Source organism: Schistocerca cancellata, chromosome 3 (assembly GCF_023864275.1).
Source record: "Schistocerca cancellata isolate TAMUIC-IGC-003103 chromosome 3, iqSchCanc2.1, whole genome shotgun sequence".
NCBI classification, from domain to species: domain Eukaryota; kingdom Metazoa; phylum Arthropoda; class Insecta; order Orthoptera; family Acrididae; genus Schistocerca; species Schistocerca cancellata.
Window position 1 is genome coordinate 475,131,158 of NC_064628.1, and position 24,871 is coordinate 475,156,028.

The 24,871-nt window shown below is 43.9% G+C and overlaps 1 long non-coding RNA gene across 1 annotated transcript in view; it reads left to right on the plus strand.

Annotated features, from left to right (window-relative positions):
* Positions 1-1,222: 1,222 nt before the first annotated feature.
* Positions 1,223-24,871, plus strand: part of LOC126176749 (uncharacterized) — a 677,231-nt gene continuing 653,582 nt past the window's right edge. Inside the window, exon 1 of the long non-coding RNA XR_007535652.1 lies at positions 1,223-1,276. This is a non-coding gene — a long non-coding RNA (uncharacterized LOC126176749). The remainder of the gene's footprint in view (positions 1,277-24,871) is intronic.

Below are 24,871 nucleotides of genomic sequence, written 5' to 3' on the forward strand. Positions count from 1 at the left end.
GTTAGTGTCTTGGTCGGAAGTAACAATATGGGAAGAGCATTTCGCGCCATTTCCTTTTGCAATAGGGTTTGGAGGCGGGGGGGGGGGGGGGGGGAGAGTAGGATAAGCAGGATTATTCATAAGTATTTCCAGGGTTTCAGAAGAGGACTGCGTAACAACTACAAGACATACTGAAAACAGACTCACATCATTGGGCAGAGAATCCAGCCGCCTGATCTAGGGCGCTTTGCCACGGTTCGTGTGGCTCCCCCCGTTGAAGTTTTGAGTCCTCCCTTGGGTGTGTGTGTGTGTGTGTGTGTGTGTGTGTGTGTGTTTTGTCCTTATAGTAAGTTAGTTTATGTTCTATTAAGTGGTGTGTAAGCCTAGGGAACGATGCCCTTAGCAGTTTGGTCCCATAGGAACTTATCACCACCAACAAATTTGGAACTCACACTACAGGTGCTCAACAGCGACTAATTCGATGTGAAAATACTGGTGACGAGGGTTACCAACCTGCAAGTGCAGTCTGTAAGTATAATAACTCTGCTAACCGTTAGTAGGCTTCCATTTACCAATGGGACACTGATGCTTAGCAATAACACGGCAGCAAATTCCAATTGGGTCTCTGATAACCCATTGTGGGACATATATGGCCCGTGGTAGTCAGAGAAAAGAGAGGAAACGTTTGGAGCGTGTAACAACGTTTCGCTTTCTATAGAGTACCTAATTAGTTCGAGTAGTATTCCTTCCAGCATCAGTCGCATGCTCTCAAGTGCATGTGAGGCAACCCACACACGGCCTGTCTGGGCGCTAACGCTCCTCTATCCCTGACCCCGCTGCGTTCTCATTAGGCAGAATTGGTCGCGTCACAGGGAAACTGTTGCAATTGCAGTACCAAAACCCTCCGTTTGCTGCGCTTTACATATTCATGGCGGCCATTAAGCGCAGAGCGTAAATGAATGTCGCTTCAATCATAGCGCACGGCCTGCCCATTGTCCTTGATGACTGTTTGCAGCGTCAGGGCCGCGCAAACAGTAACTCTGTAGGGCGTGGTAATTTCTCACACAGTATACGCATGAAACCGTCGTGCTGTTGTATAAGCCAGATTGTAGACACAACATTAATTTAGTATTTTGTTCCCAACAAATTTAACCTGCTGTGCACCTACACTGTTTAATAGGAATAAATAGATTAAGAGAATTCTAATTGAACGGTAACAAATAATCGTGTTTCTGATGGTTTTCAGATTCGGTGCGCTGCGTTTGGTGTTGGCGCTCTGGATACGCTGTTTCCTAAAGTAAGTGCAGATGGAGATAGAAATTTACAAAATTTAATGACCTGAATTTATCCGTAGTAGCTGGAAAACTGAAAGAGTGCCTCTAGAAGCAAAACATGCCGTTTCCATGTTTTATTTATGAAATATCATTAACAGCTACGTGAAAATGAAAAAGGACGTAGAAATAAATGTACATTAATTCCTCCAATCGTCGTTAAGTTCTTAAAAAAGAAATTAAATTTCCTCAATGATGGATGTACTCCACATCCTGCGTAAATTACATTATTGATAACTATCACTAAGCTGTTGAGATACACTGAAGAGCCAAAGAAACTGATACACCTGCCTAATATCGTATAGAGCCTCTGCGAACACGGAGAAGTTCGGCGATATGATGTGGCGTGGACTCGACTAATGTATGAAGGGAACTGACACCATGAATCCTGCAGGGCAGTCCATAAATCTGTAATAGTGCGAGGGAGTGGAGATCTTTTCTGAACAGCAAGTTGCAAGGCATCAAAGATATGCTCTATAATGTTCATGTCTGGGGAGTTTGGTGGCCAGCGGAAATGTTTAAATTCAGAAGAGTTATCCTGGAGCCACTCTGTAGCAGTTCTCGATGTTTGGGGAGTCGCATTTTTTCTGCTGCAATTGCCCAAGTCCGTCGAAATCCACAATGGACATGAATGGATGCAGTTGATCAGACAGGATGTTTACGTGCGTGTCACCGGTCAGAGTCGTATCCAGACGTATCGGGTGTCCCATATCACTCCAACTGCACAAGCCCCACAACAGTACGGGGCCTTCACCAGATGATCGTATACTGTTGAAAACAAGAAAGGCGTTAACAAGTAATGCAAAAAAAAAATCCGTCGTAGATATTTCAGACGCTTTGTAGAATATCTACGGAGACCTGGCAGTGAACAAATGCACGGTGAGTCGTCTTCATCGCAACAGGGTCGCGCAGACCTGTCCGAACTCCCGAGTGTCGGCAGCCCCCGCCCCCCCGCCCCCCTTACAACTGTTACCCCTCCAATGTTCACCTCATTCGAGGTGACTGACGGGTCACAATCAAACACATGGCTGCTCAATTGGACGTCTCTGTTGGTAATGCTAACACACTTGTCCACCAATTGCGGTACTCAAAGGTGTGTGTCCGCTGGATTCCTAGCTTTCCGTCTTAAACTGTTTGGCGCAATGCACGACGCTCTCCGCTGGGAGCAGTACGTGAATGGTAGGGCTGTTATTGAAGCAGCAAGAAGTTGGCTTCGCCGCCAACAAGTGATATGGTACCATGCAGGCATACAGATCCTCACAGTAAGGTGGTGTAAGATCGTCGCTTTGAATGGAGATTTTGTTGGAAAATACTGACTTCTAGCAAAAACAGTGTGGAATAATCTGGTGTGATGGAATCCTGAATAAAAGCAACCTTCTTTTAAAAAATGTTTTTTGTTACTTACTGGACGTACTTTCAGAGCAACAAAAGTATAAGCAGCGAAATGAGGTTGCCCGAACATTGTCGTACCTACACCTCTCCCATTACCGACAGCAGTCTTTCAGCTTAGTTTTACAGGACATTATATTGTTTCCTGGTAATACGTTTTGGGTAGCGTGCTATCTTGGAGTAATTCTGTCGCAGCTGGCGTTTCCTTCTTTTCTATGATGAAAGGCAGACAGTTATTTTTCGTTTTCTGGACGCCATACAAGAAGGACGCATTGTACATGTTTCGAGTCGTTACCATGCCGTATTCTGAAATGTATCTTCACCTCTGAATAAATGGGCAAGTTCTTCATACAAATATCACTTAATTAATCAAATAACAGGTAAGCCGCTATCATCTGCTTGATGATGTCACAATTTTCCTGGAACCAAGCGAATACAAGCTGGTGACGCCATTTTAAAATAGAAAGAAATACTACAGGCTGCAAGATAAGAAACTCAGTTGTAATAAGTGCAAAAAATAAATAGGTAAATCGTAACCTGTGGAGGAGACCTGTTGCTTTTGTATTTTATTTGTCGATATCATAGACCACTTCATTAAAATTGGTTACTGGTGTAAGCTTTACAGCCATCATCATATCCAATAATTACAGCAGTGACACACTAGAAGATAGTCAATACTGACAGAGCGTTATTCGTATGTGTGAGGTGTCAGAAGACGACTGCATGGAAACTACAGGAAACTACACAACGTATGGAAAATAGACAGACTCGTACCTCAGTGGATGGAGCATCTATCCAGGTTTTGACTCATTTCCCCGGTACACATTACGGTCACCATTTGTGACACGGCAGATGTGCAGTTCATTCAAATCGCAGCTGCTGCTCGGAAAGTTCAGTGACACCAGCTCGCTTTGGAAATCTGTCTGTTGGGTTGCCTATGTGCAAGCGTGAACCAATTCAATGTGACGATACGAAATGTATGATTTGTCTGTAAGTTCTGACAGACGTGACTCCTAGTAGTGTGCTCCGCATCTTTATCAGCAAAGCCGAAACCAGCAACTAATTTCAATGAAGTCGCATCTGACCATGTCGTAGACTTGAATAGTCAAATTTTAGCAGTTTTGAAAAGGCCATAGCCGATTTTCTTTCCCATGGTAGCTCAATAAGATTTTCTAATGACCTAAGCGTTGACGGAATGTTAAACTCTAATTTTTCTTCTTCCTTCCATTGAGGAGACACTGCCTCTGTACATGTAAAATTGTATCGTGCCATTTTTTCTACTACATTGTAATCGCTATTCGAAAAGTGGCAACTCCAGTGAGTTATGAGACCTATTACTTTTTCAGCTTCTAATCGGTCACGAAATAAAACAACAGAGAAAACTAGGTGAACCTTTGTGTGTTGCGCAATGTTTTGAGTGCATAGCGAGTACGTAGAGGTGGCTAGAAAGTAGTGTCTCCAGCCAAGTCTGAAGTGCTGCTGAAGGGTTTCGCCTGATTTCATGCAGCTCTCATAACGTAACTGTCATATGTTTTCATTGTCATGACAGTTCTCGGCTGCATACCCCAAGTGCACTTCTGCTGCGTTTTCGATGGGAAATATTTGCTCACCGATCATACTGCCCAGACTTGGTTCCCTCTGATTTTCGTCTCTTCGCTCACATAAACCGTCGGCTATGACACTATTTTGTCACAGGCAACGAGTAACAGACCTGCGTAGTGAATTGTCGGAAATCTCAGGCGGCTGCCTTCTTCTGCGACGGTATTGGAAAGTTAGTGCCACGCTACAACGAAGTTCTAAGTCAGACCGACGTCAATGTAAGGGACTATCCGACCGCCGTGTCATCCTCAGCTGAGGATGCGGATAGGAGGGGCGTGTGGTCAGCACACCGCTCTCCCGGTCGTTACGATGGTTTTCTTTGACCGGAGCCGCTACTATTCGGTCGAGTAGCTCCTCAATTGTCATCACGAGGCTGAGTGCACCCCGAAAAATGGCAACAGCACATGGCGGCCTGGATGGTCACCCATCCAAGCACCGGCCACGCCGAACAGCGCTTAACTTCGGTGATCTGATGGGAACCGGTGTATCCACTGCGGCAAGGTCGTTACCCAAGAAATAGCTAAAAGGTGTAGCTAAATCTTGCAAATAATACATTTTTAATTTTCACTGTGGTTTTCAGTGTGCGACCGATTGAATGTTGGGAAAAAAATACCCCTCGCACTATTACTCATTGTAAGTCCACCAACGTTGTGAAAGGAAATATGGACAGAACATTTATAAATGGTTACACCTTTGTCATCGTGTATTTAATTATATAGCGTGTACAGTGGGTGGTCTATTTGGTTCAAATGGCTCTGAGCGCTATGGGACTTAACATCTGAGGTCATCAGTCCCCTAGAACTTAGAACTACTTAAACCTAACTAACCTAAGTACATCACACACATCCATGCCCGAGGCAGGGTTCGAACCTGCGACCGTAGCAGTCGAGCGGTTCCGGACTGAAGCGCCTAGAACCGCTCGGCCACCGCAGCCGGTGTCGTCTATTTGGCTAACGTCACAGAATACCCAGTATTCTCGTTGCACAAATTCAGTGCCACTTGCATTTTGAATCTAGGCTGCAGTATTTAGGGTCTGATTTTATTACCTAAGAAGTGGGACATAAAACAGTTAAATTCATGCCACAAAGTTAAAACACAGTCGAAAATTCATTACTTCAATCATTCTTGTGGGCTGTACGCAACAATATAATTTTACCACGTTTAACGTACTTTGTCAAATGAATTTCGGAACACACGATTTAATAGAGTATAACCATAAAAGAACGTGGGCGTCTGTTGTTTGTGTAAATGAGCACTCAGATCAGCTGCCCAAGAAATAGGTACGCCATCTTAGTATGAACGGACCAGAGTATCGATGCAACAAACCGACTACACCTAAAAGATTTAGACAAACATTTCACTAGTGTTAAAAGCAGTTAGAAGTGATTAATTTATTAGAATACTTGACCCGTATGACGGAGTAATTGATTTCGGATCCCTATCCAGCCATTCAGATCTAGGATATCCGTAAGTAGCTTAAAGTGAACACCGACTGGGTTTCTTTGAAAAAGCTACCGCCCATTTCCTTGCATTGTCCAGTCCCAGCTTGTTTCGACTTCGTCTCTGTCGCTCTTCTGATCGACGAAACGTTAAACCGAATCTTTCCTTCCCCCTTTTTGCTAAAATTTAAGGTCGTCACTTGCTTGACACCATGATTCAGATTTTCAAAATGATTTTAAAATCTATCATGGCTTCCACTGTCAGTAAAACAATATTTACATATTCATACACTAACCGTTCTCTTCGAAAGCCACTGTTATCTACAGTTTTCTCAGTGATAGTTTTCACAACTCAAGGTACATGCACTTAATAACAATCGATTCACTGATACATAGTCGTTTTTACCCTGCTGTTCGATTAACGCGATGGATTCCTTATAAGTTAGCGTTGAACCGTTTCTACTCCACCTATCACTTTTGTTCCCAGCACAGCTCGAGTTACTTAGCCTACCCCTCACCACGACTCCACCGACTTGTGGGGACGAGAAAAGGGAAACATAGTGACCAAGGCACTCTATTCACATTTGGGGACTGCAGGTTCAGATCTTTCCTCCGACCATATCTTTTTATGTTTCCCTAGTCGATAAGACGACTGCCAGGAAAGCTTCTTTGAAACGGACATGGGAGGTTTCTTGGCACGTCCTTATTTAGATCGAGCATATCCTCCCTCGTTGCACCAACATTCCACGAAACTTCCAACTACACTTCTTTTTAGTAATAAGTCTCAGCATGCCTGTACCACTCCCCCTTTATCTCAGGTACTATGCTACCAGCTTTAGTTTCATAGAAACATTTCTTGTATGAATCAGTGTTAATCAAAGCTCTGCATTTATATCCTAAAGTTTTTGTTTCCCTATACATATATTGGTGAGGAACTTCCACCTTCAAGAACCAGATCAGACAGTAGGAATCGCACCACCCGAAAATGATTAATGCAGAATAATTAAATTTCGGTAATACGTGTGTCGAGGTTACATATTTAAGTGATTAACATTACAAGATCACAGCTTAATGTAAGCAAGAGATAAACATTGGAAATGTGAAACGCTGCTACATTAATAACTGGTGAAACGGCTATGATTTTGAATGCAAACGTGTACGCATTGTGTTGTACTAGTGGCAGATGTAATTTTGAGGGTAGAATTTCCATGACTGTTACACTTGGTCGGTCAGTATAGGCACGGTTAGCACTGTTCATGGCTGACTCTGGAGTTGTCATTCGATGATGTCACATATGTGCTCCATTGGGGACAGATCTGGTGATAGAGCAGGCCAACGTGTCGACATCCCGTAGAGCATGTTAGATTACAACAGCGGTATGTAGGCGAGCGTTATCTCGTGAGAAAACACTCCTTCGAATGCTTTCGATGAATGCAACACAACAGGTCAAATTAGCACACTGACGTACAGTTCTGAAGTCAGGGTGCGCGGGACGTAACTACATGAGTAGGTGTAGAGTGTCTGGCACTCATATACGAGGCGTGTTTTTTAAGTAAGTACTGTTTAGAAATTTAAGAAAAGACGTGCTAAGATATCTCAATAATTCTATTTTTACATGAATGCCTATGCTTAAATCTACTTTTATACATAATTTCCACCAATACTGAGGTACTTGTCACAACGTTGTACCAGTCTTTGAATACACTCCTCACAGAAGTCTGCCGCCTGGCTTGTTAACCACTGCATCACCACTGTTTTGACTTCGTCATCGTCTTGAAGACGCTGACCGCCCAGGTGTTTCTTCAGGTGCAGGAACAGATGGTAGTCACTGGGCGCAAGATCGGGGCTGTACGGAGGATGATCTAGAGTTTCCCATCGAAAAGATGGGATGAGATCATTGGTCTGATTCGCCACATGCGGACGGGCATTGTCTTGCAGCAAAACGATGCCCTTGCTCAACTTCCATGGACTGTTGCTTTGATTCTGGTCTGACGTAGGCCACCCATGTTTCATCGCCCGTAACAATTTGGCTTAAGAAATCATCACAGTCGTTGTGGTACCGCTCAAGGAAAGTCAGTGCACTGTCTAAAGGTTTGGTTTTGTGCACATCCGTCAATATTGTCGGTACCCAACGTCCGCACAATATTCGGTAATTCAAGTGCTCGGTCACAATGCCATACAAAACACTATGAGAAACATTAGGAAAGTCATCCCGCAAGAAGTAAATCGTAAAGCGTCTGTTTTCTCTCACCTTATTGTCTACCACCTGCACCAAACTTTCATTAACGAATGAAGGACGCCCACTCCGTTGTTCATCATGCACATTTGTGCGGCCATCTTTAAATGCTCTCACCCACTTTCTTACCATTCCATCACTCATAATGTTTTCTCCGTAGACTGCACAGATCTCACGATGAACATCGATCGCTTTGAGGCCTTTAGCACTAAGAAATCTTACAACAGCCCGTACTTCACAGTCGGCGGGACTCGCTCCTGTGAACGGGAACGTGTTAAGCAGGTCTTGGAATCACTCACGTCCATCGAGAAAAGTTTTTACTGAGTTTAACGAAGGCGATGTTGGCCTGATGTATTCAACGATGCCCTTTAGCTACACTGTCTAAAGGATCGGTCTAAGAAGTACCAAATTAAGATCAACCTGAAGTAGCCTAAATAAGGCGAAAAGTTTAGTTGAAAAATGGAAAACTAAAATTGCAACCAAGACTGTTTTTAACCAATGTTGTTAAGCACTGGTTTGCTTTATGCCACATATGGATATGAAGAATTTCTGTAAAATATACCGAGTCGTTTGACAGCGTTGTACTCTCCTTCAGACTTTACGGCTCTACCTATAGATACCTCTGCTGAGATAGGAACATCGAGCATTGAACAAGTTTGAAGAGAATTATGACATGGCCTAGCGACTCGGATGATTTTATACTCAACCTTTCAGAATACGTATAAATGTACACGAAGTGAAAATATCCAAATGGCGACCAGTTTCGTTATGCATATACTGTCTGTACCTTAGTGTCTAGCATGATATAGAAAACACGTGATGCCGTATCTGTTGGAAGAACGAGTGCACATACACACAGGAACTGCTGCGATATAATTGGAAGAATTCAAATAGGACGTGACGTATGTGCAACACAAGAATTGGCTGAGACTGGGTGTATATTTCTGGAAAAAAACTTAGTGCACCTGGAAAGACGACGTCGATTTTGATCCGATGACGGCACATGCCAGCTGGTGGATAGTAAATATATTAATTATGGTTTCAACGTCGTCCGCCCACAAATAGCGTAATGACGTTGCTACAAGTGCGCGTTCTGTGCCTACCGTTCAATTGGAAATGCTCGAAGTCAGAAGGCTCAGTGTGTTACAAAAGTGTGAAGCAAGAAGGCAACCGTGCCACAGAGATGCACTCATGCTTCCTACAGCCAACTGAGCGAATTTGAAAAGGGTCAAAATTTGACCTTCAGAGTGACGGTACGGTCGTTTCGGAGAACTGACACACATGTTAGGCGTGCTGCACGACTTGTACAACGATACTGGTATCAGTGGCCACTTGAACATTCCCACACCTGTTGACGAGGTTGTGGACATCCACACAAAACAGAAGCCTGCCAGCATCGTCGTATTGTAAGAGCAGCATAAAAAGGCTTGTGAGCCTAGGCGCGTCGATACGAACCTTTGTGAACCGGTTGGACTGCGGGAAGGCACACCTTTCCCAAACTTTATGGTCTGGAGTGCGATGAGCAATAACTCTCGTTCACCTTTGAATTTACTGGAGGGGACGCTACCAGCGCTCGGTATACACAGAATGTTGTAACACCCAGTCTTTCTTGCAATGTGTTGTTCCAAAAGGATAATGGTCGGCTAACTCCTGACTTGTCCTCCGGACTTGTCTGCAATCTGGGATCTGACGGGACGAGAAGCGACTCGTCAGCCTAGAACTCTTACAGAACTACGTGAACCGTTCGAACAGGCATGGCACAATGTATCCCAGGACAGTATTCACCATCTGTACGATCGACTGGATGTCAGAGTGAGTGCCTGTATTGGCACCTGCGGTGGCTACACCACGTGGTGACATAGGTGTTTCACCATGGGTCGATACCTCATCCTTCTGAACCGCTAGTGCTATTTAACTGTAAATATAATCATTTCAGGTACTCCATGAGCACTGTTTCCACGATAAATCCTGAGTGAACTGGAAACTCTAAGCGAGTGTGATAATTTTTTTGTGCCACTGTATTACGTCGGCACGTCCCTATTCCTTCTCTGCTGCTTTACACCATTCTGTACTAACACTGAAGGTCACCGGTGGCGAGTATGGCAGAGACTAGGGGAGAACCTTCCTTCCAATCGTTTTCGTCTGGGTGGGCCCGACAGCCTCAATAAATTTAAAGAAAGACATTACTCTTCTAATAATTTCCGGGTATGCAGCCGGATCCCGTCGACATTCTGCCACGATATTTCGGCCCAGAGACGTCCGGCCATCATCAGGTGAGTACACAACTACTGAAGAGCCCAGGTGCAGAAGTCACAAGACATTACTCCATCATGCTGTGTTTTAAATATTTTATTGGCACTATGAGTTTCGGTCTCAGGTGCATCTAACAACATACCTTGTATGTGTCAACGTGGAAAACTTTCACCAGTGACAGATTTAAAACCGGCGACCTCATAAGTACAGGTTGGACAGTGATAAATATTGATGTCTTTAGGGGAAAACTGTTGGCTATTAAACTGCCTCATAAGCAAAGTTAAGCATCATAGAGAGTTCGGATATCAATGTAGTTTCGTACACGTACACACCAGCGGCGAGTATGTAAACGATCAGAGGTACAGTTCTCTGCTACTGGTAGAATGGTCACCACAATGCATTAGTATCGTCTGTGTTTGGTAATGTTAACAGGCCTGGTGTGGGATATATATTGACCGATCATAGTGAAGTCATGGAGATGCCACGTGTTCGCTTGAGAAAGCATTATCAGCATGTGACAGGGTTTGTGAGTTTTCTTCTAGCTACCTAGTGAAATACGTCTGCGCTTGCTATCTCACAACATGTACTGAGGTCCCCGGAACATTCCGTGTCATCCCACACCACTGGTTGAAGATTAGCAGCAATGTGACTGGGAAAATACTGTCCCATGCATAAGGTGCCATGATGACCAAGAGACAAACTGTTTGGTTTGGAGTGCTGCCGTACCCAGGAAGCATGGTCTGCGAGTTCAGCGATGTTGTGTACATAGTTCCGCGTAGTGAGCGCGTACACAACTTTCCCACTAGAGCGCGCCCCGCTAAGCACAACAGCGCAGGCGCAGCGCTCGTTCGTCTCCGCGCTACGAGATGGCGCTGTCTTAGAGACGGACTAAATTCTGCTTCCGCCGATCCGCGTATACATATGTAACGCAGCCAATGAGATTGCTGCTAACGTAGAACCGTTTCTCTTAGCGGATCACACTCGCGCAGTGATACCTGAACGCGCGAGGTATTATAACGACTGTACAGACCTCCAATTAGTCAGTCTGCATTAGTCTGCATTAGTCAAGTTTCAGTCTGCGCCTAATAAGATTATCATATTCCTGTACATAGCCATAAAGAGAAATGTATAGGCGCTTTGTCAAGTATCAGAGATGTGTGAGAATAAGATTAACGTACCAAGACCAAAGGAACTTCAGATTGTCAGTTGTAAAAAGCATCCAGAATCAAGTTAAGTAAGTTTAATGATTTTTATTATTTTAATAAATGTGTGTGAAAATTAATCAAGTTCTGTTTAAAGTTGGTCACCGTCAATCTGCTACTCTAAGCGTGCAAGTGGCATTTCTATCGTCTGACCTAACGGCAGAAGATAAACACGCCACGATAAGACCATGAGACATATTGCTGACACTCGCCTACTTCGTTAGAGCGACAAGTCAAATAATCTGATGATGTGTGTACCGAAGGTCTTACAGTACGCACACCACAAGTGAGTGTCGGCTCTTTTATGTCTCGGAAGCCCATCGCGAGTATGGCAGCAACCTGGGGAGAACCCTTCCTCTATCATATTCTTCTGGGTGGGCGTCACAACCTCATTAAATTTGAAGAAAGTCATTATTTCACAGTGCTGTGTTTAAAATATTTTATTTTCCTACCAAATCTCGGACACTGCCCATTCTCAAATGCATCTAAAAAGCTTAACAACATATCATAAAAAACAAAATAGAGCTCGTACAGCTACATCACATGCAGCATTAAAGAAACATAGTGCTTCCTATAGTAACAAGTGTGGCTACATCGTCGTCGTTTCGTTAAAAAATCGCATGCCCTGCATATTTGTCCCCAGGACATTACTCAACGGTCTTCATCCACAGTTTCTGTGTTCTGCTGCACTATAATTGTGAACGCTTTGTTGTACGTTAAAGACACACACTCCTGGAAATTGAAATAAGAACACCGTGAATTCATTGTCCCAGGAAGGGGAAACTTTATTGACACATTCCTGGGATCAGATACATCACATGATCACACTGACAGAACCACAGGCACATAGACACAGGCAACAGAGCATGCACAATGTCGGCACTAGTACAGTGTATATCCACCTTTCGCAGCAATGCAGGCTGCTATTCTCCCATGGAGACGATCGTAGAGATGCTGGATGTAGTCCTGTGGAACGGCTTGCCATGCCATTTCCACCTGGCGCCTCAGTTGGACCAGCGTTCGTGCTGGACGTGCAGACCGCGTGAGACGACGCTTCATCCAGTCCCAAACATGCTCAATGGGGGACAGATCCGGAGATCTTGCTGGCCAGGGTAGTTGACTTACACCTTCTAGAGCACGTTGGGTGGCACGGGATACATGCGGACGTGCATTGTCCTGTTGGAACAGCAAATTCCCTTGCCGGTCTACGAATGGTAGAACGATGGGTTCGATGACGGTTTGGATGTACCGTGCACTATTCAGTCCCCTCGACGATCACCAGTGGTGTACGGCCAGTGTAGGAGATCGCTCCCCACACCATGATGCCGGGTGTTGGCCCTGTGTGCCTCGGTCGTATGCAGTCCTGATTGTGGCGCTCACCTGCACGGCGCCAAACACGCATACGACCATCATTGGCACCAAGGCAGAAGCGACTCTCATCGCTGAAGACGACACGTCTCCATTCGTCCCTCCATTCACGCCTGTCGCGACACCACTGGAGGCGGGCTGCACGATGTTGGGGCGTGAGCGGAAGACGGCCTAACGGTGTGCGGGACCGTAGCCCAGCTTCATGGAGACGGTTGCGAATGGTCCTCGCCGATACCCCAGGAGCAACAGTGTCCCTAATTTGCTGGGAAGTGGCGGTGCGGTCCCCTACGGCACTGCGTAGGATCCTACGGTCTTGGCGTGCATCCGTGCGTCGCTGCGGTCCGGTCTCAGGTCGACGGGCACGTGCACCTTCCGCCGACCACTGGCGACAACATCGATGTACTGTGGAGACCTCACGCCCCACGTGTTGAGCAATTCGGCGGTACGTCCACCCGGCCTCCCGCATGCCCACTATACGCCCTCGCTCAAAGTCCGTCAACTGCACATACGGTTCACGTCCACGCTGTCGCGGCATGCTACCAGTGTTAAAGACTGCGATGGAGCTCCGTATGCCATGGCAAACTGGCTGACACTGACGGCGGCGGTGCACAAATGCTGCGCAGCTAGCGCCATTCGACGGCCAACACCGCGGTTCCTGGTGTGTCCGCTGTGCCGTGCGTGTGGTCATTGCTTGTACAGCCCTCTCGCAGTGTCCGGAGCAAGTATGGTGGGTCTGACACACCGGTGTCAATGTGTTCTTTTTTCCATTTCCAGGAGTGTATGTAATAATTTCAAACATTCTTCAGCTTCATGTATTTATTAAGGTATTAATTTCGAGATTCGACACTATGTATGTCGTTTACCAATACTGGACGAAAGTATGGTATAAATATTTATGTTCTGTCCCTTAAATGTATTTTCAGAAATGTACTAAAAGTTCTGCACCGGTTCTTATGTGTGTACGAATACCATGTACAGGATGACAATTATTGACCTATATGAAAAAGACCGTAAATTAGTTACAAACGATGGCGTGCACATACTTTGTTCTAAATGTAAACGTCACTACAGATTGGTTCAAATGGCTCTGAGCACTATGGGACTTTACTGCTGTGGTCATCAGTCCCCTAGAACTTAGAACTACTTAAACCTAACTAACCTAAGGACATCACACACACCCATGCCCGAGGCAGGATTCGAACCTGCGACCGTAGCAAAGCGCGGCTCCGGACTGGAGCGCCTAAAACCGCACGACCACCGCAGCCGGCTGTCACTACAGATATTCGGATTTTGGTTGTGAAATGTTTGACGTGGCTGCCATCATTGGCGACGATGTGGCGCAGAGAAACAGCGAAGTTCTGCATGACCCGCTAAAGTGTCGGAACATCGATGCTGTCGTTGACCTCCTGAATGGCTGTTTTCAGCCCAGCAATGGTTTTGACATTATTGCTGTACACCTTGTCTAAAACACAGCCCCACAAAAAGGAATCAGATGTGTCCAGATCCGGAGAATATGTCGATCAAACTAGGCCTATGCCAGTGGCCACTGGGTACCCCAGAGCCAAAATGCGGTCTCCAAAGTGCTTCTCTAGGACAGCAAACACTCTCTTGCTTTGATGGGGTCGAGCTCCGTCTTGCGTGAACTACATCTTGTCGAAATTAGGGTCACCTAGGATAATGGGGATCAAATAGTCTCCCAAAACCTTCACGTACAGTTCGGTAGTCACCGTGGCATCAAGGAATATCGCACCGATTATTCCGTGACTGGATATTGCACACCACACTGTCACCCGTTGAGGGTGAAGAAATTTCTCGATCGCAAAATGCGGATTCTCAGTCCCCCAAATGTGTCAATTTTTGACGAACCCATCCAAATGAAATTGAACTTCGTCGCTAAACCAAAGAACATTGCGCATACTAATCCTCATTAATTCAGCCGTTCAGTTTGAACACCCTAACGCAAACCATTCGGAAGTTATGACGATTTTATTTTATGTAGTTCAATACTTGTCAACCTGTTTCCCAGGTGGCTGTTAGTATAGGACAGAGATATACTCAGAAATAGTATCGATGGTACCGTTACATCTTTGAATTTTTATGCTCTGCCTGACAGTTAAAGTTGTCACACACAGTCGTGCAGACGAGGCTGTTAAAAGAACAAGTGGATATAGTGTGAATAGTGGTGAACATCACGAGGTTTCTTTCCTTACCGCTTCTGGCTACATGTTACATTTTAATAACATTCAAATGCTGTTGTTCTCGAAAGCACTTTCATGTCATACACCTCACATCTTACATGATGACTGCTGACGACCCTGCTGTGCGCAGTATGCAAGGCAAGCCATTTGTTACCGCAACGACGACGACGATGTATTCACATCTGTTACTATAGGTAATTACTATGTTCGTTTACGATCAATGTCTGAGCTCCCCCCTCTTTATGTTGCGTTATGGTTTTTAGATGCACTTGTGAATAACCAGTCCCCGAAACCAGTAATGCAAATAAAATATTTTAAGCACAGCCTGGTGGAATAGTATTCTTTTTCACATTCTTCTGCTGTTTTGGGCTAGCACAGCGGTTTTACTATTGGCGTTATAGTGTGGAAAGCCACCGGGTATGACGTCAAGCTAGCGCTGGTAAACCTGAGGGAACAACGGCACGTCACGGACTACCTGAGTCGTCATGTGTTACCTTGCACGTGACAGTATGGTGGTGGCACTTTTCATCAGGCCAAAGCTAGCCCACCCATGGCAATAGTCTCTATGAATTGCCTATTTCATGTTCAGGTATTCCTGTGGCCAGCATGATCTCCAGGTCTCTTTCTGAGAGAATTTGTGTGGCACCAGATCGAACATTAGTGTGTGTGTCAGGTGTCAGTATGCATGATATCGAGCACCAGATGCAACGTTGTGGGCCAGCCTGTCTCAGGAGACGACACAACGGCTTCGTGAAACACTACCCATCCGAAAAAGTGCAAGGACTTGGACCACAGGGGGTGCAGTCCCATTGATAAGTGGACACATATTGCCACGTCGTTTGCAAATATTTTAAGCACTGAAATAATATCAGACACTGTCTCAACCTATGAAGTTTCATTTCGTTCCCTCCTCCCTTCTGCCTGCTTGACTATTTTTGGCAGGGAAAGGGATGCGCAGTGCGCATGCGCGCTGGAGTACAAGGCGGGAGGGCGGAAGCGCCCACTGCCGGCACGGAGACGGCGAGGTGGCCCGCAATGGCGCGGGCGCGGGCGTGCCCGGCCTGCGACGACCCACAGCTGACTACACCGGATGCAATTCGTCTTCGTCCCGTACTGCCCGCCACGGCCCTCCGCTATCCTTGGCAATCCGAGCCGCATCTGTTCCCAAGCGAGTGCGAATCGTGTGGTCTCACTTAGCGCCTAAACAACATGCGCTGGTGCTCGACTGGTAGTGGTACCACCTTTTCACGCTCCATTTAGAATCAGTGAAAAGAACTGAACGGTTAATGTGGAAGCAGTCACTGAAAATGCAGTGACACGAAATAATGTCACAGAAAACCCGTCAGAAATGCCTAGCACGCAGTGTATTTTTGGCGGTCAGTCTTAACCACTCCGCTATCTAAGCATGCTTCTAGAACTGACTGAAACTATCATTATCGCTGATGTTTCCACCGTTGATTTCCATACACTAGTGGCAGAGGCTCTCTCAAGGGGTCTGTATAAATAACATCAATGAAGGTACGGATTTGATGGAGGACTGGGGCTTGCAAGGGTTATACCGGAAGTTAATAAAAAGTACTTCGTGGTTTGAAAGGTGATAGTACGGGACAAAACAAGACAAAAATTCAGCAGACATGGGCTCTAAAATGCATACCTTAAGAGTACTGGAACTTCGCTAAAGTGAAACACATCTCATCTACAGGGCTAGTGCATAAGTTCGTAGCATTTTTCACAAACAAGTATGAAAAAACCACAGCTGCCAACCGTCGTACGACAAAATGGCGCTAAATTCAAATTCGTCCTTACTTCCCGGACACCCGTTGTATTCTCCTTTACTATTTGCAACAGTCTGCCAATGCTGGAGTACCTTTTCGATTCTGTGACTGTAGAAATCAGTGGTTTTCAGGTGAAGAACTCGACGAGCCGTGTTTGGAGCGCATTTTCATCCGCGGAGGAAGTTCCTTACAGGTCGTTCGACAGAGAGCGAAAGAGGTGAACATCTGAGGACGTAAGGACAGGTGAATAAGGTGGGGGCGGAATGACTTCCCAATCCTACTCCTCTACAGTATTTTTTCTCAGTCTTGCAAAATGCGGTTGGGCTTCATCCTGGAGTTGCACCACTTCACGCTGTCTTCCTGGTCTTTGTTCTAGAGTTGCGTCTGCAAGACGTCTCAGTTGTTGACAATAAATGTTAGCAGTGATGGTTACACCTCGGGGAAGCAATTCGTAGAACACCGCACCGTCGCTTTTCCACCAGATGCATAACACTATATTTTGTGGATGCGCGCAAGTCTTTGGGTGGGGAGTCGCTGCTGTGTTTGGCCTCAGCCTTATGTTAGCTTAAAGACCATTTCTCATCGCCAGTAACCATACAGGATAGGAACGATTTACCAGTCAGTTGTGCACATCAAAAATAACATTGGTAATTACTGTACAAACAGCTCTGTCCAAGACCATGCAACAAGAGATAGACTCAACTTACATTTACCAACAAACAATAAACATAAAAATCAAAACAGCATTTTCTACCGAGGAATACAGCTGTACAATAAATTACCGAAAGAGATTAAAGAAATTGCAAAAATACACTTATTTAAACAGGCAGCTGAAAAGGACCCCTTATGCAATACATTTTATGCATTGAAGGATTACTTAGATAAAACAGAATAGGAGTTTTATAAAAAAAATGTCTTTTACAAATAAATAATAATGATTATAAAACATCCAAAAGTCCATGTAACACCATCACTTTATGTTTTTGCCTTCTTTTTAACTTTCTAGAAATACTTACCCCCAAGCTATGCATAGCTCAATACAAACACCTCTTTCTGAGCTCGTGTGTGTGTGTGTGTGTGTGTGTGTGTGTGTGTGTGTGTGTGTGTGTGTGTCTGTGTGTCTGTGTGTCTGTGTGTCTGTGTGTCTGTGTGTCTGTGTGTCTGTGTGTAGTGAGTAAAGTGTTATGAAATAATGTGTGTATAGTGTGTGCAGTGACTGGTAGTGAGATATGAGTGAACAATGTGGCATTACATTATTTAATAAATTATTTGTAACAAAAAGTAAATCTATTGATTGTCTCTAACTAGAAGTCTGTAAGCATATGTGTATGCGAGCTAGCTTGTTTTAAATTGGTCTTAACTTGTAAATACTTTGATGTGTCCTATATCCTTGTAAAAAGAGATCTACCGATGAACAAAGCTGCTACTACTACTAATTCTTGCACCAGTGTTGCGTGCGTATGTGTGAAACGCCATATACCTGTGCTTAGGTGTCGGACTATTACTTCTACGAAATATCTACCATGAAGGAAATTAATGTGCAAGGACTGAACAAATCTATGTGGAAGTAAGTTATTTTTTGGTGCAGAAGATACACAGTAATGATAGCCTATTCGTATCAATGTGCATACTGTAGTATAAAATAACGCACTAGATGATAAAATTTAGGCAATTTGTAAGTGAAGAGAGAAAAGCATGTATGTGATAACTTCAGCAGATATTAACAAAAATTTCGCAGCAAACAGTATACGGACTGAAGATGTCACTGCAATAGCGAAACATCTGAAGAAGTAGTTTTTACCTAAGGCCGGTGTAATACTACAGGCTATTTCAAAAAATGTGAGAAAAGGATAGCAAGCTGACGTTTAGTTAAGCTCTGTTTACTTCATATTCCGTGGACCATATTCATTACAGCTCTCTGTGATGTGCAACATGACCAGATAGGTTTATCTTTGAAAATATAGTCGTGTCCTGTGTATAACCGAAACACTTCATGGAGTGATTTGTGCGCACATCCACACGTGTCTTACATAAGAGCTCATACATCTGACTGAACGACCCAATATGGTTTCAGCCCTTATTTAGCTTTCGGTCAGCCACTGGCAAACTCGCAAAAGTACAAAAGTTACTACTAAAACTATAAATATACATACAACATATCATCTAACACGATGATACTTCTGACATGTTAATATATGCTATTTCGTTTCGATCCACAGGTAAATCTTACACACTGTTTCTTTCCGTCATTCGAGGGCTTTTCAGTGAATAAAAACTGTAACGGGAACTCATCGCTAGCACGTGTTACGTACCAGTCTGGACTAAAAATTCAACAGTTTTGAAATGGTGTTCTTGTTTGTATGAAGCAATTTGCATTACATTATAACTAATCGATCAAATTTGGTGTTACTCTTAATTTAACTATTTAAAATAATCAAAATGCCATATCTAAGGGTGAAAAAGGTGATTCTTTGTGCCAAACAGTTAACTATTATTTTGCAACTTATTTTTAATTATATTTGGTTTTCAATGATTGGAATCAACACTCCCGCTCATTATTCACATTGTAATAATAAATGTTATATTCCGTTGAGGCCTACAATGGACTACGTAGTTCTTAATTCCCCTTAGTCCAGCACTCGCTCATCCTGGCGCGGTGTGGTTATCTCTCCGTGTCCATGTACGTGTGGCTCTAGAACTAGTGACTGGAGAGAATTCAATGGGTGGATCAGCATTCTGTACGGATCTTTGTCGTGAATGTAGCTGCGGTGGATTTCTCGTTTGTCAAGGTCTTTCCTAATTCTTCCAGTTGGAGTGACCGGTTTTCCCTCTAGAAACAATAATAAATATCTTTGATTTGAATATCCAATTATAAATATTTAATAGAAATTCTGGTGCTGTATATCGATAGTGCTGGTCAAGTGCTGTCTTTGTATACGCCGTGTTTTGACCGCTTAGGGTGTTTCACATTTATTAATTTTCGAAGAATGATAGTTACTATATCTTTTACTGTGTCTAACTAATACTGTTTTCCACCTACTTTTTCTTTCTTTCTTTCTTTTTTTTTCAAATGTGCTGTTGCCTGCTATTTAATTTTATTATTACTGGTTTTATTCTTCCGGCGAAAATGAAATAATTTGCGCCCCCCCCCTATGTTTCCGCCATATAGATCTCTCATATCACACATCGTTTTTAGATTCTCTCTGGGGAAAATTCCACAAACATCAGCTTCTCGGTTTACCTCATGACAGCAGAGGTGTGCTTCGTATATGGTACATCCTCCAGTAGCAGTGATTCAGTTGTTTTCTCAAATCTAACAGCTTCACACACTGCGCCTCCTCCCCCGTCTGTTTCCGAACACACGCACTGTCCGTCAAAATTCCACGCGTTAGTCTCTCCTGTCACGTTACAAAATTAACCTAGAGCTCTAAACGAGTTAAACGCGAACTGTGTCAGATAGCATACAGAAAGATAACTGGACTACAATCCACACGAACAGTTACAAGTTATACGTCACTCTTTCGCCGAACTCAGTAATAGTAGTGGCAGCATTTCGTGATTTTTGGCGAAATCTCAGTAATAGTAGTGGCAGCATTTCGTGATTTTTGGCGAAATATTAGAACCCTTTGTTTGTGCTGATTACATTGAATAACCATACCGACGTTATGATCTCAAATTATTTTTGCACAGACTTCGTTTTTAGATGAAACTGTTCATCGATAATCTCGATAATACCCACGTAATACACTCATACCTCATTAAGTAACCTAGTAAGGAATGTAATTGAACCCTCTGTTTGAACGTTCTGCTTCACAGGCTAAGGATAATATTGCGTGTGATAATACAGCGTCAAATATTATTTTTCTCGCAAACTTTAAAATGCTTTAATAATTTTTAGCAACACGAAGATTTACAGAAAGGTAATTGCCTGAATCTTATGCAATGTTACTACTGTCTCACGTGGTATGAAAGAAAGGACCACCAGCTTGTACGTTGTGTGTCATTACTACCGTGTCCTAATTTTGGGTTTTGTTTTTCGGGCTCAATGTCGATTTTTGGAGTCAGATCGATGTGCAGCATGGTTTGTGGCTCTTCAGTTCAGCTTTGTTTTTCCATCCTACTTAGGGTGTCTTAAATTTACTCTGCTTAAAGGAACTTCAAAGTTTTTGGGAATAGATTTGCGTTCTACACTGCTTTATCTTAAATTTGAGCTATCGCTTTTATCTATGGCGAAACTGTAATAAATATAGCATTTTGTAAATTTATGGTTAGTTATTCACTTTTAGTGCTATGTATTTTCTAGACTAATAATGCTAATGGAGTCCAGCGACGCATTACTTGTTTCATCTCAGATATCTCTAAATTGTTATTTCTTGTTCTAAAAGGTCATGTATTTGGATTTATGAATACGGTTTCAAACCGCGGTCTGATTGCAAGCCGTGCTCAACCACGCGGAAGAGAGTTCCACCGCGTGTTTATGGTGAAACCGACGGCCTTCTGTCCTTCGACAGGCGTGCCTGCTAGCCATGCGCTCAGACACGAGACGGTTTCCGTCGTCTGCAATCCACGCAGACAGCCACACTCTAGTTTCTGCGTCCTGGCACTGTCACACACGCGCCAACTTCTAACAACCTGGCGGAAATTATCGTATATGCGATTTCGCATATGAATGAGATGTAGGAGTTATCTCTCAAGTTATCTACTGGCCTTCGTAGCACATATATCAGCCATAATTGGAGATAGCTCTTTAAGTATGTAAATAGCCTGTTCACTTACCAACTAACGAAGTACAAAACACAATTTAAGCAAACCTGGCGCTTAGCTCATGTAGCCTGATAACCTATCATTTGGCCGAAAAAGAAGAAAAAACTAAACGTTGAACCAGTTCAAGTTGTAATAGAAAAGTATACAGTTCAGTAGCATAATCATTTGAAAAGAATGTCAGAGCGGTGATTACCAAATAAGTGACAAATATTAACCATATGGGAAAGGCAATCTTGCGACTCCCATGAAAGCCGGCCATGGTGGCCGTGCGGTTCTAGGCGCTGCAGTCCGGAACCGCAGGACTGCTACGGTCGCTGATTCGAATCCTGCCTCGGGCATGGGTGTGTGTGATGTCCTTAGGTTGGTTAGGTTTAAGTAGTTCTAAGTTCTAGGGGACTGATGACCTAAGATGTTAAGTCCCATAGTGCTCACAGCCATTTGAACCATTTTTTTGAACTCCCATGAAAAGATGACATGAACAAGTCCCACGAATATGGGACAGATGCCACGCCTAATCCGTGGAGGTAAAGATGACAATATCAGCACGGCCCCTTACTCCAGTAATATTACTGTCTGTTCAGTAAGGTACTTTCACTATTATTCGTGGTATTAAAATTCGTATTCGCATGTATGTGAATTCCTTCCCACTTCTGTACTACATACTGACTTCCCCCTCCCAACAAAGGTCCAGTGTAAAGAATGGAGTAGACGGGTATTCTCGGCCTGAGAAAGTGCGGCGAGGCGTGAGCGGACAGGAGGATGTGGAGGAAGACCTTGGCCGCGCCAGGTGCTGCGCGCCTGCGCGTGATGAGGCTGACTTAATCGCGCCCGCGCAAACAATGCCTTCCGCACGCCGGTATTTCCCCTTCCTCGGCTGAATCCCGCACAAATGACGCCACCTGAGACGCTGCACTTTCGCGTCGTCTCAGCCTTCTTTGATCACCTCGGCGGCTATTCCTCGTTCCCGGCACAATGCGGAGGCGTGAAGCTCAGCAATCTCCAGGCCTCATCGCTCCCCGCCTGCGACTTAGAAGACCCCTCCCTCCCAGCTCGCTTTTCGCTGTTCACACAGCCCCTGGCCTCTCCCACTAGCGACCACCTGCGACGCACGAGATCCCTAATGAGAATTCGCTGTCCGATACGCTTTTCATTTCCGTCACGGGGAAAGTTTATGGCGGCGTTCTTTTGATACCTCTTGGCGGATATGAGGAATTGCATAATCTCAGTCTTCAAGAGGAGTACCTTGGGTGCACGGTAAAACTTTTCTCATCTCACGCACCTGGCCTCGTCCCAATCCAGAGGGAGGATTGTTGACAACGTTTGCCTCAGTCAGCGAAGTTTTGGCTAAAGTCGACCTTCAAATCACTCTGGTCTTAACGCCGACCTTTGTACTTCAGATGCATTTGTACAAGTGAAAGGGTCACTGTTGAATTACTGCTACCACACAAGACTACATTTGGGACAAATCTTCAGATACTTATATGACTCATGGAGCAGTGTTACCACGTAAGAGTTTTATTTGAATATGTTTAACTACAACAAGGAATTAACTTCATTTGTCGTAGAGACAGGTAGAGTCATCAAATTAGTTAAAGATAAATATTTCTGGAACCATTACACAAATTTAAGCAACATTTTCCACGAAGACAGTCCTCGTACTACAGGGTATTTTGCTGCTTCTTTTCATCCTTGTTTATTTGTATCATTATTATATTGTTGCGATTCAATAAACAAAAGGAGGCTAACAAAAATCTTCTTCTGTTCCCACATCGACACAGTATGGAAATTTTTCAGATTTGGCATTGATAATGTTACAGGATCGTATTTTTGAAGCCTCTCCTGTCACCATCAATGTATCCCCGGGACGGAATTTATGTACACCAGCTATCTGCCTCTATTGCTGTCCCATGTGAAAATTTGCGATCGTTTAGTAAAGGAATGCGAATCGTGTAACAGCCCGGTATTCACCTAGTCGAATGTGGTAAAGCGCCTGAAAACCATATCCAGGCTGGCTAGCACCCCGGCCCTCATCGTTAATACGTCAGGTGGATCGATTCGGTGTTGAAGCAACTTCCCCAATGTCGCAAGCGGGTTGCAAATTGATCTGAAGTAATAATAAATCTGTGAAAACGTCGGGTCTGATTATTCGTCATTGAACACGCTAATCTCCAAAACTTCTACATGGATTTTCATGGGTTTTTCACTGGTAACTTCAGCCTAACTAGGGTCCTCGTATAGACTGTATTACATCAAAATCGGATCACGGAAAAAAGACGTTCATACGTATTATAAAAAGTGTATGTATATATGTTCCATATCTCCTCCGAAATGCGCTTCAGTCCGGAACCGCGCTGCTGCTACGGTCGTAGGTTCGAATTCTGCTTCGGGCATGGATCTGTCCTTAGGTTAGTTAGGTTTAAGCAGATCTAAGTCTGGGGAACATATGACCTCAGATGTTAAGTCCCATAGTGCTTAGAGCAATTTGAACCATCCTCCGAAATCACTGGACCGGTCTCAATCAAACTTGGTACACATATCACTTACGTCTGAAAATAATTAATGCGAACCGGGGGGGGGGGGGGGGTGGCGGGGGGACGAACCATTGAGGGGTGGACGCGAAAAAGAAGGTAGGCCACAAAAAGTTTATCACTTACTACATTTTCGCTGTTCATTTTCACATCAGACATGACGCTTTAATTTTTTGCTTCTTCAGTACTAATTCTGTTTGCGACACTTTTGCAGACAGTGTTAAATTACACCATTGAATGTACCTGCAAATTTTATCTACGTACGAGTCATTGTTCAGGATATATAACGTTACGAACTCCGAGCTGAGCGAAAAACTGCCGCATTAGGTATAACGATTAAATTTATTATTATTAATCGGCTGAATCTATTTCTGTGAAATTTGGTAAAGAGATAGCTTGAACCCTGAGAAAGAACATAGATTGCTTCAGAAAGTGTTTAGTGCAAGAGACTTATTGATTTCAAGAAATTTACGCTTATTGGGAAAAATATTTACGCTTAGGTAAAGTTATTTAGGCTTTGAGTAAATGGTTTTCTTGGATGACATGTGACATGTGATATGAATAAAAGTAACGAATGCAACACTTATACAGTCTCCAACGTATTTTATTCCACATTTCCAAACTATTTGTTACATAAAATACACGTGGCATAATGTACAGCTACTACCTGCGTTATCCAGAACGAGAGGACTTAGTGATTTGCAGCAATTTTACACGCAATTTCAAACCTTTACGAAAAATATTTTCGCTGATATGCCCCACAATATGATGAAAGGAAGGAAGTTTATCACTAACTACATCTTCACTGTT